At 39.5% G+C, this 17043-nt stretch overlaps 1 long non-coding RNA gene across 1 annotated transcript in view; it reads left to right on the forward strand.

Annotated features, from left to right (window-relative positions):
• The first annotated feature begins 322 nt into the window (after nucleotides 1-322).
• Nucleotides 323-17043, forward strand: part of LOC142602280 (uncharacterized) — a 60277-nt gene continuing 43556 nt past the window's right edge. Inside the window, exons 1-2 of the long non-coding RNA XR_012835950.1 lie at nucleotides 323-667; nucleotides 5434-5534. This is a non-coding gene — a long non-coding RNA (uncharacterized LOC142602280). The remainder of the gene's footprint in view (nucleotides 668-5433; nucleotides 5535-17043) is intronic.

Genomic DNA, 17043 nt, shown 5'->3' on the forward strand with positions numbered 1-17043 from the left:
GGGTATGTACAGAAGCCCATGTACGCTCTTTCTGGATGAACAGATACTTTGGATTTTGAAGTGGGTTTTTTCCTCCCCCAACCCTTCCCTTTCAGTCTCTTTACCCCTTTCATTCTTTTTTTCTCTTTATTTTTTTCCAGCCTGCTCTTCATATCTGTATATTTGATTATGTTCTCCAGGGATAACTGCTTCTTCTTCACTAAACACCTGCTGCTTTTTTTGTGAATAAGTGGAGGACAGAAATGCAGCAAGGCAGAAATGGAGGGAAGCCAGTGCCCAGAGAGTTACAGCCGAGTGCCCAAGGAGTGCCCTGGCGAGCCTTCTTGACTAGAAGACAGAACAGCATCGTTTTTTTCTTCATTTCAGAGAGAGGGAGGTGCGTGGGACTGCAAGTCTTCAAAGCCTATGGTCTGTGGTCCAAGAGCTAAAAACAGTCACAAACTTCTCCACCATCTGGATGAAAAATTACAGCTCATCTTGCTACTGTTTCTTCTTCAGCAGTAAGAAAAATAGTCATTTTTAATAGGGTTTATCTATTTAATTTTTTTCTCTGCCCATAACAGGAAAGAAGCTAAAAAACCACAGTGGGATCACAGAGTTAGACTAGCTACCAGATTAACAGTCCTGAGAAATGTTCACACAACTGCGTGATGTATCACTCAAATATGTAAGTAAGTTTTCTGTGGGGAGCTCTCAGACTCTGCCTCAGAGGAAGAGTTTTGCTTAAATAAGCACAGACCAGCTTTGTTGTTGCAATTTTATGGAGCTTGTCCCTTCAGGCTGCTAGTCCCAAAAGCTGTGCAAATCCTGGCCAGGCTCGCTGATGAGCTAGCAAATGTGTTCAGCTACAGACATTACCTTTCTAGCCCTGCCCAGCTCTGCTAGAGGCTGCCGCTGCCCTTTGCTAATAATAGAGCACTTGTATTTTTTCAGGGAAGGGACATAGGATGTCTGGGTTGTGCACAGTGAGGGCGATTCTCAAATGCATTTTTCATGGAACTAAATTATAGTAATCCAGCTTTTTGGCTTGCTTAGAAGTTAGTGCAGTCATGCTATGACAGTTGTGGTTCCTTTTCTTACCAAAAATACAATGCAAGTTGTCCCTTAAAATGACAATTCCTGCTTCTCTCCAGCAGCCCCCTTTCTGACAGAGAACAGTAGCATCATTTTGCCATTATTTTTGATAACTCTTCCACCTATGCCTATTTCTTTAAAACAGGGACTTGGAGATCTTCTGTGCCAGCATCAAGAACTAGATTCAAGGGTAGAATTCAAAATTTTAGATAAATTATCTTCAGAATATTTTAGAAGCAGATTCAGCTCAAGAGATCCAGAGAAAATAGGAAAAACTAGTCTTGTATTGAATAAAAAGGAGGATAAGGCATAAGAACAGCAGACAAGGTAGGAGCAGGAGAGAGGGAAGAGAAACTGGATGAAATCAGGATATAAAAGTTTATAAATCTATTTTAATGTAAAAAAAATGCCAAATCCTAAAATACAACACATTCCTGGCAATGGTTATATTTTTAAGAAGTTTGCCTTTTGGGGCAAAAGGGGTGGATATGCTGAGTGGCATTATTCTGCCCTTATACTCGAGATATCTCTTCTTCTACGCCCATTTCAAGCAAGAGCTATTACAAGCCACGCATAGGCGCACACACAAAAAAACTAGGAAAATGGAAGTAGGCATTATTTCAGACAATGAAAACAGAGCAAGTTTTGCATGCAGATGGCCGCCTTTGCAATCTGGCTTGCTTTCAACACATGTCAGCACGGCTATATATCTTTCTGAGTTACTGTGACAAGAGCTGAGAATGGATGGATGGCTGTTTTACTGCAGTTTTTGATAACAATTTTCGGAGATTAGGACTGTTTTGGAAAGACAAGTTTTAGAGTCTACTTTCAGTATGTGCTTGAGATTAGCAAGTAACTTTAGCTACTCCGATATCTCCTTCAAAGATGATAGAGGTTGAAGGAAAATCAGTCATAAAGGAGAACTGAATTTGGTTTCTTATCACATTGTGCTTGTTTAGGGAGGGCTTTTTCAGAGGTTTATCAGAGCCAACTTCATAGCATGCATTTCAAAAACGAGAAAGGACTGTGATCAAGGGAATAAACACACCGCTGAGCGACACATCTGCACCGGCATAGCATGTGGCCTCTTGCATTGGTTGGAAAGAAATAGGATCAGCAGGCAATAAAATAGGCAAATTGTCTTTGACTGTGCTTATACTAATTATTTGCATTTTAACTTTCTTTTTCTTCTAATTTTTTGTTCCCCTTGTTGGCTTGCTACTGTCCCAGATTTACCTTCTGATCTCAGTCATTAGTCTCCCTGCCCCAGTGGGAAGTCACTTCATTCAGCCAATGTGGTAAATGTGTGGCTGCTTTCACAGAAAAATTATAATGACTGCTGTTAGTATTAATCACTGTATTCTTGAATTAGTTTTGTAAGGCACTGTCTGGAGAAAGGAGAAGAATCATATGCATCTGACAAACTGCCATAATTCTAGCAAACTGCAAAGAGAAGGGCTGCTTAGCTTAGCACTGACTGGGGTCTCTTATTCCATTTAAGAATACATTTCTCTTCCTTCTGACATCCACATCTGCTTTATATGAAGTAAAATTATGCTTTCTGTCAAACTTGGGTCACATCTACTGAACCCAGTGGTAAATGAGGGAGTGAAACTATAAAAGATGTGTTCCTTAAACACTGCTGAGGAGGGAAAAGTTAGTGTGTCCATCAGCAGTTCCTATCTTTCTCTTGTGCTATTCACTAGTGGTACAGGAACTTCCCCAGGCCTCACCCTTTCAATAATTTAATTGTGTTGTAACTCTTTATGGTAGATAACCACAAAACAGGATTTTCAGGAAATCAAGATCGGTAGCGAGAGGCAGCATCTTTTACTAGCCTTGCTGATATATTTGGAAAAATCAGATGTGCTGTCAGGTTCTGAGATCCTGCAGGTGACTCTGTGCTTAAAAATGTTTTATATCTTCTCTGGAGAATGATGTTAGCTCTGCTCTAAGCCTCACTTTCTCTGGCTACCACAGCTACACCACCACTGCTATTAAAAAACACACAGAGGATCGTTCTTTCACTCCAGGCTTCCATAGGATAGAAAAATGATTAATTATTGTATGTCCCTTAAGATGTTGGGAGGGAAGAAGCAATGTTTTCTGTGTCAGTGGGCAACCCTTTCTCTCCAGCTGTTTTCTGCTGTTGTCCTTTGATCACTCCAATCCATCCTGCTTCACAGCAGTTGTGATACCTCAGTGCCAAAGTTGGGCACTGAATCCTCCCACTCGCTTCTGGATACAGCCCACACACAACCCACCATCAGACCAACAGTTTCTGCTCTGTTTAGACCAACAATTCAGACACACATTTCATAACCATTAACTTCTGGTATCAGCTTTTATAGATGTATAAAATAGCTTTCCTTCCCCCAGCATCCATATGCTGAACTGCCAGATTACACAGATGCCCTTTTTTAAAGTTCTAATTTGAGTTTAATTCTCATTAAATTAAAAATTAACAGCAAATTGAGAATTAAATCACTTATCTGTCTTAAGCAATGCTATGCTGCTATGCAAACCGTTTTGTAGGACTTTGACAAGTCGTTTTAAGGCTGGGTTTACCCTGGGTAGTGCCTGGTTGTGAATCTGTGAATCCTTGACCCAAAATTCAGTTTTCAGTTACACGGAACTAAACGCCCACATGGACTTTCAGAGGAATCTTTGTGCTTAACTTCTGCACCTTTGATCGTATACCTTAGGTTCTGAAGAGAAACAGAAGACAGGAGAGACAACAGAGGCTGGAGAAAGGCCCAAGGTCAAAGAGAAGGTGGGAGCCAGGGCAGAGCTGCCCCGTCTGAGCTCCAGCCATGTGCGCCACGTGCGGGTAGGGAGCTGCTTCCCTCCCTGGTATTTTCTAACAGTGATTTACTGTGGCTTTGCAAGCTGGCTGCCTGTGCTTCTGCAGGGTGGGGATATTTGAAAAGGAGAATACAGGATGGTGTATTTTTTTCACTGTAAGCTATAAGAATGGAGTTTTTTCTTGGATTTATTTTTATTCATGACAATTTTTCCAGGATGATGTTATATATTAAATGCAAATATTTATACTAATGCACTTTCATAGTTCCCCTTACACCAGGAAGATGAAGAACGTTTAAGAAATCTGTTAGGTGGCTGTGACTGTTAAGGGTTGCTACAGTGAATTGTAATATTCATTTAAATACCAGCAGCTTCCCATCTAAGACAGGCTGGCATCCTGACTTCACTGACCTGCTGTTCACACAAAAATCGATCAGTGTATGTGGGCCTTGCTATATTTGCACTTAACCTAGATACAGCTATGCTGCTGGAAGAGAAGTGTGACACAGCTTAAAATGATTTTGGTCAGTGCTATGCCAACCTATATCAGCATGCATATACATATAACTTCTTGATGTTTTGATCAGTGTGGTTATAGCTATTCCAGAGCAAAGAAATGGTACAAAAATCACACGCAAGCACAAATTTACCAAAGCCGATATTTGTAACGTGGGCCAAATTTTATTGACTTTAAACTGTGTTAATTAACAACAAACAAGCTAGCACATCTGCTCTATGTTTCATTTCTCTTTAGAAAGAAAGCACTCAAAAATCTCAGGTTTGGGTATGTCCCCATTTCTTGTGCTTGATTAGCTGCCCTGTGTGTGGACCCTGTGAGTTTTACAATCTATCACAGTAACAGCAATACAGGATGGCTTCATTCACACAAACATGAGTTTGTGTGAGCAGAGACTCTTTATTTCTTGGGCTTTCTTCAGTTTAAACATTCAAGTTTGTGCAGTTTTTAGCTGTGTTTGTATGTCTGAAGAAAAAGAAAGTAACATCTGTGAACAACACATTCTTTTGCTGACCTTGTCTTCATCCCAAGTTGAGGAGCTTTTTTACTGATTGGCCACCATATTTCCATGTCTGGATTAGACACATCAAGTTAGGGCAGAAGCCTCGTCCAGATCAAGACTATCTCCAGGTAGAGCCATCTGTTTTCAGTCTGTAAGATTTCAAAAGTTAAAATGGATTCATCTCTGAGTACTCCTTGGATGATGTTTCGTGGTAGCGTTATGAAAGTATGACTCAGAGCATGTAATTAATCCCTAAAACATTTCATTCTTTGACAAGTTTTGCAACAAATGAGACTTCACAATAATGATGAAATAATTTTATTTCCAAAATGGCAAAATGAGTTCAGCTGTAACATTTCTGCTGGGGCTATAGCAACATGGTTATTTCTGTGCTCAGGAAAAAAAAAATCCAATAAAGATGGATATATTCCACTTTAAAGCAAGGAAAGAATTGTGATATACAAGAATATCTGTGTCTATATATAAGTTTATTATAGACTTCTGTAGTTAAATTTCTTCATGATTTGTTAAACAGGGAGAAGAACTGGAAGATCTATTACCTTAATGATTACTTAATGGGAGAAGACTACTGAAGTTCTGGGACAGTGTTCACAGAATTATCTACACTGCTTGAAGGTAACTATCCATATTGCTTTTAAAGTCTGATTTATTGAATATAAGAATGTCAGTGCAGCATCAGAATAAAGATTAATTTAGGTAATTTGCTGTCTAGGGCCAGTAGCAGATGCACCAGTTTATGGTTTCATAATACGGCTTGAGCTGAGATAACAGCTTGCTACCGCCAAGAGGGAAAGGTCCTGCTCTTTCTTTTCTGCACCCCCAGCTCCTGGATTTGTAAACCCCACCTTGCCTATGCATTTCAGGTGCTCGTCCAGACACACAGTAAGCCAATTCACTGAAATGGCATGAAACTCACTTTAATAATAATAAAAAGAAGTGATTTTGTCTTTGGTGAGTTGAGCTGCCTTGCCTTATGATCAGTCATGTAGCAGAGCAGACAGAGGGTCACGTACTTGGGATCAGTGAATGTGGGAGGAGAGAGCAGGGAAGGCTGGATAGGAGGAGGAACGAAGGAAAGAACTAAGAAGGGCGGTAGGGGGGAGTCAAGCCTCCCACTTGTGTCAGCAGTGAGACGTTTATTTGGCTGAACCATGTATTTTTGCCTACTGGAAAATCCAGCTGATCTTCCCAGAGAAGCATTTACAGTGGGTGGAAGAGCTCTTTCCTGCATGGAAATAAACAATTTATCAACAAGTCTGTACAGGGTTGTGGCGTTTTGGTGGGGTTTTTTTCCACATGTGCATTATTTTACATTCATTGTCCTTGAGTTTCATCGGTAATTTTATTGCTTGGTCATTCAACATCATGCCATGTAAACCGCACTAGATCTTAGTATCCGGAAACTGTTGAAAACTTTGTCGTATCACTTTTTAGTCTTTTTCATGTTATTTATTTATATCTTGAAGAATACAGATCCCAGCACTGAACCTAGGAGGATCATGACAACAACTGCCTTTCCACTGTGAAAACTGACTGCATGTAGTTCAGTGCTCTTTTTCCTACTTTTCAAGCAGTTACCAGTCCTTGAGGGAATCTTTCCTTCCCAACTGAGAGGGCTGAAGGGCTTTCGATAAGGAGTATTGTTGCCACTTTTTTGGAAGGTGACAAGCTGACCACTTGAGCATTGATTCTGTCCATATGATGGATGACTTCCCTGAACAAAAGTCATGTTGATATATATATATATCATATTTACTATTCATTCTCTTCTTTGTTTCTATCACTACCTCTTATGGAGGTTAGGATTTTTTTCTGTTATTTTCACCAGAGGCAGAGAGCCTTTGTTAAAGATTGGTGCCATATTGCCACCTTTCCTTCCTCTAGCACTTTGTCCGTGCTAAGCTATAGATCACATGTCATGGCACTTCCATAGCTGAGGTACTTTAAACTCTTGAATAAATATCATCTGTTCCGGGTAGTTTTTCACTGTTAGGTTTCTCAATTTGTTCCAAGTTACCCAGTATTCATTCGTTGAGGCGCTTCTTTATAGTGAAGAATGTCTCCATTGTAGGAAGTTCATGGACGCTTTTATGGCCATTAGATACTTCTGAAAATCTCTGAGGTTCTTTCATAGCTTAGCAATATGTCCAATCAGAAACATTAAGTAAATAGTCACTGTAGTAGGCAAAAGAAATCCCCTGTGAATGCTGATAGGCAGCAGATAATTTGTGTGCATCTGTGAGATGAATATCTGAACATCCCAGCTGGAGAAAGATCTCAGAAACGGGGGAGATCAATAGAGACAAATGCCAGGGGTTGCCCAGGAACCTTGGCTGGTAACGCGGGAGACTGACAGCCGCAAGCAGCCGCGCAGCAGGAACCAGCCTGATGTGCAGCCTGACCTTCCCAGGCCAGGAGGGATCTCCCATCTGGGGACAGAAATTAAGACCTAGGGAAGATAGCGCTGGTGGGTCAGCAAGCGAGCATGTGAAATAATCAGGTAGGGTAAAAGATGCAATCTTGTTGGTTCTTAAATAGAAGTCAGCACCCAGATCCACTACGGGTTGTTGTTTGCTCCATCTCACTCATGACAGGCATGAGTCAGGCCCACTGTATCTTTTTTTTTTTCATTTATTCTATAACAGTAAGTGGAGGCTTCTTTTTGTCCTTTACATTTTGAGTCTTGAAATGAACTGTAATCATGTTTTCAACTGTTGCTTCTCAGTTAGAAATATAAGAAATCTACTATTATTTTGGGGAAATGTTGTATGTTCCCATATTTACCTGATTCTCATAACTGGAGAATAAATGAAAAGCTTCATTGTTATTCATGTTGCCATAAAAGCTGAAGAACTGTCAATACGAGACAAATAATACAACTATATATGCAGTCAGATCTGGCCCTATTATTATTTAAGCTGAAAGTGATTTCCTGGGGTAAGAGTACATTTAATTGATCTTCATTTTAAATTCATTATGTTTTATTCTGCGCAGTTAACTCTCAACTTGTAAGCCGAACTTATGTTTATTCTACTGCAAAACTAGTCTTTAGAAAAACAGTACTGCTTTTTCCTGACCTGAAATATCTAGCATAATAGAAGATAGCAGATAGAAGTTTAATATAGTAACCTGGTTTTTAATTAAGATTTCACTTTGTGGAATGTTTGCAAGAGTTCATTATCTTTTTCAAGTGCTGCCCATTAGATTACCTACTTAATGATATTTTTTAAAAAGTGCCTCTGAAATTTGTACCCCAAATGCTTATTTAGATATACAAGGCTACATGACATGGAAAAGCAATGAACATTTACCAGCTTCTGTTGCCTTTCAGACTTTTTTCTGTAACTCAAAGCACTTTTCTTGTATTTTAACAAACAGTTTTACCCAGTGCTGAAAGCAGGACTATTTCATTACTACCTCTAATCTAAGTCAGGTGCTGTCAATGCTCTGAGCTATTCAGCATGCCAATGAAGGTAGGTCACCTTCCTTAGACAGCTGGCTTCAGGGCAAGGAGTCTTCTACCCCAGAAGCCTTCACTTTGAGGTGCTGCTCCTGAGACTGATAGGTGCCTGACTTCCTTCTTAGATTAATGGTGAGTACCCAGACTCATAGGCAGTTTCACAGCATTAGCTATTATGTTCTGATAAAGCTAAACTGGAATGACGCTTTCATTTGTTAGTTAATTACCAGTATTTTCCTTTTTTTTTTTTTTTTCTTGGAACATTTTTGGGGTTTGATTCCTATTCACCTACAGAAACTGCATACTCGCTTGTTTATCTCCTAGTTTTCTTCCAGTCAGGAACACAATGACTAGCAGCCAGCATCATTCTAACAGTATTACAGATATCTCCAAACTTGATACCAAGCCATATATTAAGATTTTGAAATCAGAATTTTATAAGAATAGCATTCTTCAGTTTTTGGATTGAGATGTAATAAGAATCAATATCTGGGAGCTAAATCTAGGCAAGTTCAGGCTAGTGATAACATACTGAGTTTAATGGTGAGAATGATTGGTCATGGAAACAAATTATTTGCTGATTGGAGTGGATACCCTGCAAACTAAAAAAAATTCAAATCAAGGTTGCAGAGATTTTTGGAAGGACGTACTTGCTTCAACCTCAACAAAAACTATTACAGTAGAGAGTAATGGTAGGGATCAGATAATATTACCCCAGTTTTCTCTTTTGGTCTTAAAACTCTATTAATTTTATTTCTTGGACTAGAAAACTTTTCCTTCTGAATTATTTACCAGTTTACATTTTTATCATCTTTCTTCACATCTTCCCTAGTATAGTAAAAGAATAAGTAAGCAAAAGATTTTCTGGCGGGCAGAAAAAATCCACAACTTTCAAGTCACGGTCAGCTTCCCCTCTTCTTTCAATTCCTATTAGTCACTGATAAGGACAGATATATATTCCTTTCCCTCTCCCTAAGCAGGTGCTGAGCTCAGATATTCCACGTCTTATAGCTATCTCTGGAGATAACTGTTGTATGCCTAAGCACACAGTGGAAAGGACTGGATTTTTATTGTATTGAGTATTTTTCCTGCATAGCAGGATTGGTGGAAAGGGTAGCAAAACAAAGAAAATTAGTATGAACCCTAAGGTCGAAATAACATCACCCAGCAGACTGAACATCTTTGCTATAAGAGTTTTTTTCCTCTTCAGGTCTCTTTCAGTTGTGGGCAGGGATGCTGAAGTCCAAGTAATGGCTCTAGGACTTTTAACATACTCAGACAATTTTACCTCTGTGTCATTACTTTGAACCTATGGCTAGTTCAGTGATTCACTGAAGGAAATGCTTTTTACTAGGAACTGAACTGAAACTAGCATATACCCACCTCACACTGCCAGGTATCACAACGGGTTAGCTCCCTTACCTTTGATCTCTCCAAACACCCCCCAACTCTTGCTGTTCCATGGAAAGCTTTGCTTCAGACTGAAAAGTGATCTCTATAAGGGTTTACTTGAGTGTACAGGATACTGCTTCTGTACTTGTTTTGTGGGTGTTTTTGATACCATTAAATGCTCCCTTTTCCACTAATTTTATATTTACAGTGGTCAGCTCTTTGTCTTCCAGGTGTAAGGCAGCTCCTGGAAGGCAGCACACAGCATGGCAAACACCACCTTGACATGCTAGCTTGGTTCTAGCTCAGGCAAAGAGTCTAAGTTCCTACCAGGATTCTCTAAAGAACTGTGGTTTTCACTGGTTGGTGTCATTTGATTGACTCTAATTAAGGTTATATCCTAATATGTTCTTGTTTCAGCCAAGTTTTCCTGGTCAGAATGCAAGATTTAATAGGTTCAGTGTTAAGAATGTGCTGTCTCTCTTTTGGCCCAGGAGACTAATCAAAAGATGTGTCACACTACACTTCCAGTGGCAATAAATGTTTTTTCACATACTGAATAAAAAATGAGGAAGTGTGCATGTATGCATGTTTTCATGCAGGTGGTTTCTGACAGCCTGGGTCTCTAACCAGCTGTTTCTTCTGTTCCCTTCTTGTGGCTTTGCAGCAGACGTGTTATTCTGAAGAGTAAGATTTTGATGAGTGAAAATGGGAAGTCCCTAAATCATTGTTTTCCTGCAGCCTGCATGGCTGATTGGGGAGCGTGAGATGTGCATACTTGACATCTTAGTGTAAAGGGGTAGAACTAACCAATTTCTTGTCCACTGACAGCTGAAAACCTCTAGTCCCTTTCCTGCCTTCCTAGTCTATGCTTCTGATTGCAGGGGTCACTGCAAACTAGCTCCAACTGGTTGCTAACAGCTGTGCTGCTAATTACTTTACTGACCATCACAGATCACAGCAGATACCATTTTTGTTTGATTTTCTATCTCTCATTTACATTTCTCCATGTCCCTGCAGTGGGAATCAAAAATTTTCCCAATGTAAGAGGTGAATGCTTAGAATAAAAATGTATTTAATTGCAAAGGGAGGTTTGAAGGGAAACAAAGCGTGCTGCTCTCAGGCATGCTTTGGTGGTTCTTTTTGAATTACAGCCTAAAAGAAGGCATTTCTTCACCTATTTCTTCTGCAAAGCATCATAGTCAGAGGGCGGGATCACGGTGTGGCCTGGACTTGTCTGGTTTATACTGATTACTGCCTTCCATCTCCTAGAAAGCCAAATTTTATAGGGTTAAATAGCTATAAAATGAAATATTATAGGCTTGTTACAGGGACAAGTCCATGACTTATAGGAGGTGTATGGTATAAAAGCAGATATAAAACAAGATTATAACTTTAAGGCATTCATTCACTTGAATGGATCTGATTGAAGTACAGTAATGTCAGGGCTTGCACTAAACATGCCTTCACTGTGTTGTTAGCCCAAACACCACCTTAATTTTCTCCCCAGTTCTACTATCTACATAGAAAAATCTTGTACCAGTGAGTCAATACATGCTCCCCAGCGAGGCAGGGGGTGGCTACCCTCTAGGCTGCAGGTGGAAGCTATCTAGAAACCAGTTAGGAAGCAACAAGGACACAGTTCTTCAATGACCTTCCTACAAGTCCCCCAGAAACAATGATAGCCTTTCACCCAATTAATAAGTATTAGATCTATGTCTGGGGTTGTAGGAGCTTAATTCCGAAGTGCAAAGGCCAGCTACTCAGGAAGGGTTTTGCAAAGAGTATGTTTCTTGCCTGTATTCTACTACTGAGGGTGCTGGACATCTGTGCTAACACTGGTTGTAGATTTCTGCTTGAGATACCAGCCCCTTTCTAAAGCTTCTATTCTCTTCTCTAGAAGCATATAACTTAACTATTATCTAAATAAAATGACTGAGATATTTTGCAAAGGAAACTTTAAAAAGAAAAAAAAAGAACTACATGTATTAGTAAAAAACTGAAACTAATAGCTCAGAGTGGCAGCCACCCTCTTCTGGTATTCTGCAAGGCAAATTCCTTCCCAAACAAGAAAAAGGGACTATTGAGGAACCCAGCAGAGCCTCCTGCTATCTCCATGCTCTGCTGAAGTAAAGTTAAAATTTTCCAGAAGCACTAAAAAAGAAATTAAACTATGTTTCCTGAGAATGAGTGGGATTTCTTAACAAGACTGTTTAAACAACTTTAATTGCTCTGAGAAAGATGGTGATAAAAATTCTGGCAAAATTCATTGCTAAAAATGTTCTTAAAAGTATAACAAAACATAAGAATAATTTGTCTGGTTGTTAAATATGCTCGGACAGCTAACCCAGTCAGTGTGGGGCTCTAGGTAGTGTACAGAGGACCAGGCGTGGATTTGGGAAATGATACAACTCAGCTGCCTGGGCTGCTGTCACAGAATGAAGCGTGCTCCGGGAGAGCCACTTGTCCCTCCCCACTGATGGTTGTTGGTGACTAAGTGAGACCAGCCCACCTAGGTTTTGGAGAGCTGAGAGGCAGTCAAAATGACCCCTATCTTGACTTGTTCACAGGTAAATAAGACTTGTCCATTTCTGCACTGTTATTTGCAACTCTATGTATATTGGAAAGGCTTTATCAAAGTAGGGGAAATCGGAGTATGTGGATTTTGGATTGGTCAAAGTATCTCCTACAAGCTCATTCCAGGAGACAATATCAAAGGTTTACTAAAAATGCAGATATAACTTCCAGTCCCAATGGGCCTATTTTCAAGCACAGGAAGACTTTAAAGACAAAATTTTCATCTATATTTGTCTTTCTTTTAATCTAAATGTCTGCTACTGGACTCTGTCAGAAAAAGAATAGTGAGGTACACTGCCCGATGTGCTTGTACTTCCTGCTGATGTAGGTGAACCATGCAACGACCACAACTTTCTATGCTCTCTCCTTTTCTGCCTCACAGAAACAGTCACTGAAACCAGTCATTTGCTAGAACAGAAAAATGGGGAAATGATTGAGCTTTGAAGTGTCTGTCTGCTCTGCTTCCCCCTTGCTTTGTCATTCTACTAATTACAGGAGGAGTTCTGTGTAGGAGAGTCCATACCACCCACAAAAGAAAGCAGGGAAGTATATTGATTGCTGAATAGCATCTCTAGGGGCATGAGGACCAGTGGAGGAGCAGAGTCAACAACAAAATGATGATGGAGAGCACAGTCTTTCTCTCTTTAAATCTTGTTTTACTAGCTGCTTTAGCAAATATTGAACTTTAAATATGAAATATCCTATTGAAACCAATGTAGAATCCTGAAATGGGACCTTTGTCAACAGAGCTATTTACGTAAGAAAGCTTTCCAAAGAGTGCAAGTGAGTTACTGCATGCAGTAAAACAGATGAGCTGGTAGCTTCTGGCTCCCAGAGGGGAATAACTTACAATCACTGCATGAGTCATGGAGACAGGCAGATACAAATGGTCTTGTTAGTGCAAAGTAAAAAAAAAAAAAAAAAAAAAAAAAAAGTTCTGCTGTTGGAGATCAGCATTCCCATCAGGCCACCACCCTGCCATATCTTGTACACATTCCTAGCTCAAAGCAAATAAATAGGTCATTGGGGAACAATGGACTCCAAAGAATTACAAAACTGCAGTAAAGGGCATACACTGCCACACTACTGATTTTTCTCATTACCTTGAAAGACTCTGTTCAAAGGTTTGGATTTAGATTTAAATATACTATGTCTAATTCAAAGTAGAAATTCTACGGTAATGTAATCGCAGCCTTGTGAAGGGTTGCACATCCTTTCACACACAGCTGAGTGTGCAGAGCCATTCAGGCTAAGAATTGCTTGTTCTTTTTTTCTTGTTCTCTGAAAGGAAGTCTTTTTGACTTCTCAGAGTGAAGGCTAAGGTTCCTGTCAGGGTGGAGAGCAGAGAGAAGAAACAGGAAAAGACTGCTTAGAATATTCTTCTGTGAATTTGTTTCTGTAATCTGCATATACCTTTGACCTCCTGAGCTTCCAAAGGCAGAGCTTTCTACAGTGCAGTATGAGGGTCTTCCTTTTTCATACTGCCAAAAAAAATTTAAAAAAAATCAAAAAAATCATTTTAAAGATTGTGGAGATGTGTTTACTTATGGTAATGTTCATGCAGCTCTCCTGTTACATAGCAATGTTTAACAATGGATGGATTCAACTATTTGGACATGGCAAATGCTAAATAGTGAATCATTCTAGCTGGTTACCTGAGTTATGTATCTGTGAACATTTGAAATATAATGCATACAGAGAAGAGGAACTGATATGAAGTACAACAGTACAGTCACAGGCAGGGAAATAGGAGAAAGAAATCAGTAAAACAAAAGGAGTTATTTCTCCAGAGTGTTAGTTCCCAGAATCTTTGACTGTCAGCAGAAGTAGCCAGATGCTCCTACCTCTACTCTGTTTGCAGGTTACAAGGAGCATAGGGAAATGCTCCGGGCTAAAATCAGAAATAAGACAACAATAATGATAGTCCTGACACATACCTTCCAGGTGGCTTTTATGGGAACCAGTAGTTTATGAACATGAATAGCACTCAGTATCTTTCCTTCCTTCACCACTGCCTCTTCAACAGTGAGAGAACATGACTACTTTTTTCTCCCCTAATGAGAGGGAATCACATCAGCAGCTCTTCTAAGATAAGATATATGGTGGGTACATTGAAGTACTCACTGTGGTGTCACCAGAGCTATGGGTTTGTTTGGAGGAAGAGTCTACCTCAGGTCACTGAAATATCCATTTCTTTCTTACATTTTGTACATGGCATTCATATGCGCACCTATCGTATGGCTTGTGAGATGTTGCAGCATTACTTCTAAGTAAGGTTAAGAGGTACATCAGAAATACTTTAAGTTTATTCTCTGATGTTTGGTCTGACTATTTTGCAATTGCTGTAAGTAAAATTGTACAAATAACTAACAGATTACAACAGTATCTTAAACTAAGACATTGTGTTGCTCTTTTCAAGTTTCTCTTTTCCTTTGGCCGTTCACATTTCGGAACCTACAGACACAAAATGTCATCTCGTTCAAGAAAAGCAGAATGCTGCTTCTTTTTTTCAATTCTTCTGTTTTTCTGGGACAAGGAACCGACTCTGCAATCAGTCGGTAGCTAACAAAAGTAAGGTACAGTAACATAACAGAAACAGTCTCTTGTGCTGTGCAATTTACTGTGTAATCCTTTAAGTACCATACAGAATATCTCAGACAGGCTGGCTTGCATTCCCTCTCTTCCCATATATCATATTTGCCCTAGAAATGTTCTGAGATTTACTGTTATACCACTGATAATGAGAAATGAATTGTGAGCTTGACTTTTACAGACTTAATATCGCTGACATTTTTTTCTCTTCTTTATAATCCTTATTTCTTTAAGGGATTTGCATGATTTTTCATGCTCCTCAAAAAGTGTGTGGCACTTTGCTAAATGAAATAACCAGGGCTTCTGTCCCTGGTAATGGCAAAATAAAATTAAATAAAACAAACCCTGCAATTCTGGCCATCCTCAATGAAAGCTTTCTCTGTACCATTTTCATATGCTGTTCATGGAAGGTAGTAGAGAAGTGGCAGTCAAGAACCACAGCATCCTTAAGTATCCTTGACTGTCATTAAATTCCAGGGAAAAGTTTCTCCATGACTTTCTCTGGACCAATAAGCTTCCAGTCTCATTTTCATGTTCATTTGTCTTTGCTGAACTGGCTGTAAAGAGAGGTGGATTTTCAACACTTACTTCAGCCTGAGCCAGGCAGAGGTTACTGTCTCTTTGAAATCCTTCTGACAGACATGAATTCTAATCAGGCACGGATGATTTTTCATTCACTAAGGACTTGAACCAAAAAGTGAGAGGTGACAAAGCTCAATCTTGCTAATCTCTTTCCTTACTTTGCTAAACTTAATTAGCAATTGGTGATGCTGACCTTTTTTTTCCTTGACATCAGGAAAAGGATGGTCTTACTGAATTCATCCCTTCCAGCCTGATGAGTAGGCTTACACTTCCAGTAAAGTGTAGGATGCAGATAAGGACATGCATTCCCTCTGTAATGAGCAAACACAGGTGACCCCATTGACACCAACTGTGAGGTGGACAAAAACCAGCAATCGAAATGCTGAAGCAGAAACGACGCGATCGTTACACTTGTGCAGATCCTTCCCTGCACCTCAGGGAAAGGGGGGGAAAACTTTGCAGATAAATACAGAATTAAATTACATTCTGGATGTTATGGACTTTATTTTCTCAGGCATGTTTTCAAACCTAAATGGAATGTGTGCATTTTTACAAATGAACTAGTACAGAATTTGGCCTGGTCATGTGTGATGTGATGATTCCAGAAGAACAGCATACACTAACATGTCACGTGTTAGTGATATAAAGCCCTGCTGACCTATAACCAGGAACCGCTGGTGACAGAAGAAAGCTCTTGTGACACATGGTGTGCAAAATGTTAAAATGTAAACTTAGAATTGGAATTAGTCTGACTTTCTGAAAAAATTAATTAGAATAACACATAAAACTTGGTATTCTGAGCTAATCCTGTATTCATAAGAGATTTGCTCTCAAATAAACATAAAGATATTTCATTACCCTTCTCTTGGATGCCTGGCAGCTACCTAAAAGACCACATACATTTGCATTCAAGAGGAAGCAAAATGCCTCTCAAAGATGGAAATGAAGACACCAGGATAAGATCTTACTCTTTAAGGCAATAACCTGGAGAAACAATGTTTTTGCATGAGATTTGTATGTGAGTCCAGCACAGTTGATCTCCCTCTGCTCCCACTCCCTAAAAGATATAAAAGCAAGCTGAACCAGGAGATTAAGCTATATGCTGAGTATGAGTGTTAGTAGGTTTGGTTTTCTCCTTTAAATGTATCTCTAGCTTTGTAAATGAGAACATTGAGACTCTGACTTCATAGTGACAGCAAATCTAAATAAAGACTTGTTGCAGGCAAAAAAAAAAGAAAAAAAAAAAAGTCTAGCAGGCGAAAATAGTTTTTCTTTTTAATTCGAGCAATTAGAAAGCACTGCCCATTAAACTCCAACTTGTTTTGGTAGCTGATGTTGCTAGGACCCAGGAAAAGTCTTCCTGACAGGTTTTATTTGTAACCATTCTACCCAGGAGCAACGGAGACAAGGCTACCAATAGCTGCAAGAGTAACCCTTGTTGATGCATCATGTTTCTATCAGGTCCAGGCATCTTTTGTGGGTTTTCATTTAAGTTGTTTACAGCATAGACATCTATGGCTGGGC

This window comes from Balearica regulorum, chromosome 1, assembly GCF_011004875.1.
Source record: "Balearica regulorum gibbericeps isolate bBalReg1 chromosome 1, bBalReg1.pri, whole genome shotgun sequence".
Taxonomy (NCBI): Eukaryota; Metazoa; Chordata; class Aves; order Gruiformes; family Gruidae; genus Balearica; species Balearica regulorum.